We start from the raw sequence: 3282 nt of genomic DNA, 5'->3' as shown, positions 1-3282 counted from the left end.
GTCATTCCTCTGATTAAAAACTATAAATGATTCTCAGTGGTCCATAAATGTAAAGCTTATCTTTTCGGTACATCTTTACTGAGCCTTCAGACTAAATTTGTAACTATTCCCAAATATAGATCCTCGGCTACTGTCAGGATAGTCTCCCTGACACATCGTAAACATGCTATGCTTTTTGTTAGTGTTTTTGCTGATTATTATTCTATTTGAAATGTCCTACAATCTCTCCTTTGCTCATATCAAAGTCCTGTCATCCTGTAATTTTTTCAAAGTCCAATTAAAGTCCTACCTCTTCAATGAAACCTCCCCCTCTTGAAGTTACCTTTCTCTAAATTATTTTGTATGATACTATCTACTACATATGGTGGACTTCTGTTGTTTGTCTTTTCAGAATTTATTCATTCTTCTGGTAATAGCACTTTATTTTTCTTTGGGGTATTTTTTTTTTCTTATTAGATACAGACTTTTTATTTTCTCAGCTAAAGTGCCCTTCAATGGCCAGGGGTATACTCATATACTCAGCTAGACAGTCATATGCTGTCTTCTTAGACCACGAGCTCCCAAGAAGTAAAATGGTTGGAGTACACACCTTCTAGAAGCAACACACTGCTACCTAAATCACTAAAACTGTCCTGTTTTTTAGCTTTTACTCTAATTCTATTGACTTTCTTATAACTGTCCTATAAATTTTTTAGTTTCACCAGAATTGCGTTTTTTCCCCTAAAAATCAAGAAACCCTGTTAAAGCCTCCACTGTTCTTTAAATGTTCTCATAACTTTGAATCCCTCTTCTATTTATTTTGTAAACGATAGTATATTTTATACTCTTTCGAATATTCCATAAGCATTTGCAAATTACTAGACACAGAAAAGCTTTTCGATAAATATTGATTGATTAATTTAAAAAGCACTGTTTTTATCATTTTTTAAGAATGCAAATTGTTCCTGATAGTAACTTGAGGGTCAGAAACATGACACATACTTCTTTGGAACATATCCTGCCATCCCCAGAAGAAGGGACAGTGCTGAGAATAATAGAAAATCATTGATTCATAGATTAATTGGAAAGATCATCATTGGTCAACAATATATGATTTTATTTTTATGTATATTTTGTATCATACACTAGTATAACCAATCCCTTATCTGTTCTGTATCACCTAGTCACATGGTCTCCATTTATTTAGCATGTAATGGATCCACTTACATTATCTGCATTAAATGAGCATAAGTTTTGCTTATTTTCTTAATAGGTACATTGCACTACAAGCTAATAAGAAAATTATGGGAGTCTTTTCCCAAGGATTTCTCTGAAATTTAGATAAACTGAGCAGAGTATCTGTGTTTGGTTTTGTATGATAGATAGTTAACATTAGTGGGTGACCAGACAGGGTATTTAAAAGAGATCCATGTTTTATGTCTTTTCTTAATGAATTCATGTTGGAACTTAATGAACAGCACATATATTTCATGCTTTATGACTGTTTAGGGAAAAATATGTTCTAGCATTGATCAGAGTCAAATTCAGTGCTTATAATTTTATCCTTTTGAAGACTCTGATATTCTGTGTAACTCCAGTTTCTTGGAATCTTTTTCCCCCCTCTGCATAATCTCTTCAAAATGACCAATTATGCCATCATTGTAAAAGTTTAGGGTATTTCTCTCTGAAATCACTTGAAGATGGGTAATTTAGCACCTCTCAGAAAGAGATAGCAGGTTTTTGGTCTGAGATACAAGAAAGATGGAGTTGAATTTAATTGAAATAGGAACATTATTGAAGAAACATTTTTAGGGGAATATTAGTTATTGAACGCGTCACCTTTGAATGTCTAGTGAATATGTAAGTGGAGATGTTAGGTAATTGGACACAGACATCTGGAACTCATGGCAAATATCTAGACTGGGAGTAATCAGTATATAGACAGCAATTAAAGATATGAAACTGTATGAAATGAAGTAGGGAGTGGTTGTACAGAGAGAAAAATTACAAGATTGAGCTCTGGAGCACTCTGTTGTTGACAGGTCCATGGTAGAGGATTGGGAAATATTGAGGAAGATCTAGCAAAAGACTGAGAAGCAGGTAGAAAAGCAGGTGAGTGTGATATCCTGGAAGCCAAGAGAAAAAAAGTGTTTCTAAGAGTTCTCTTCCTTAATCTTCTGGATTCTCAGACCTTGAACTAAATCAGTGTAATGATTCTATGACAATTCAAAGATTCTATTTTATAAGAATTTCTATTTCTCCCAAGAAAACTCTAAACTAAATCTGAGACTAACTCCTTATAATCTTCCTCTGCCTCTGACACGGCCAGAACGTTAGTGGAATTAGGAGTCAGAAGACCTCAGTTCTCATGACACTCCACCTATTGCCAGTGGTGTGACCCAGAACAAATTGCTTAACTCCCTGTCAAACAGTCAAAGCCATAGATCCCTTCCCCAGCCGCAAGCTAATGAAAGATCCAAGGAGCTAAGGAATGGAGCAAGTACTCTGTAGACTGCTGAAGGAAAACCAAGGAAGCCATCCATCACTGTGATGGAGGGTGGGAAGAATCAAGCTTGTCTGCTCTGACGGCTCAGGGGAGTCACACCTCTTCACAGAGGCTGAGAGAATCATGAGACACCATTCTAGCTGATGTATCCTTTCAAATGCTACTTCCCAATAGGATATCTATTCTTTTTAGAAATACTCTTTTGAAATACTCTTTAAAATATTATTTTAAAAAATGCTAACTCCAGGCTGGGCATGGTGGCTCACGCCTGTAATCCCAGCACTTTTAGGAGGCGGAGGTGGGTGGATCACAAGGTCATGAGTTCGAGACCAGCCTGGCCAACATAGTGAAACCATGTCTGTACTAAAAATACAAAAATTAGCAGGGCATGGTGGCGCATGCCTGTAATCCCAGCTACTCCGGAGGCTGAGGCAGGAGAATCACTTGAACCTGGGAGGCAGAGGTTGTGGTGAGCCAAGATCGCACCACTGCACTCCAGCCTGGGCAATAGAGTGAGACTCTGTCTCAAAAAAAAAAAAACCTAACTTCTAGGATTTTTAAATACCAACACCTAGAATTTTATAACTAATGTGGCTCCTTCTATTTCAAGAAATTCTTCACTATGCTGGCTATAAAATGTGATACATTTATAGAATTTTTTCTCAAATGAACACCATTGAGTCTTTGTATCTACACACATTATATCCCTGTCACCGCTTTTAAACCCTTTAATGTATTGTGGGGAAAAAAATGCAAAAGAAAAAAAAAAAAGAATGAAGCTGCATTGTCAACATAGA

This window comes from Macaca nemestrina, chromosome 3 (assembly GCF_043159975.1).
Source record: "Macaca nemestrina isolate mMacNem1 chromosome 3, mMacNem.hap1, whole genome shotgun sequence".
Taxonomy (NCBI): domain Eukaryota; kingdom Metazoa; phylum Chordata; class Mammalia; order Primates; family Cercopithecidae; genus Macaca; species Macaca nemestrina.
This window is presented reverse-complemented; position numbering follows the sequence as displayed.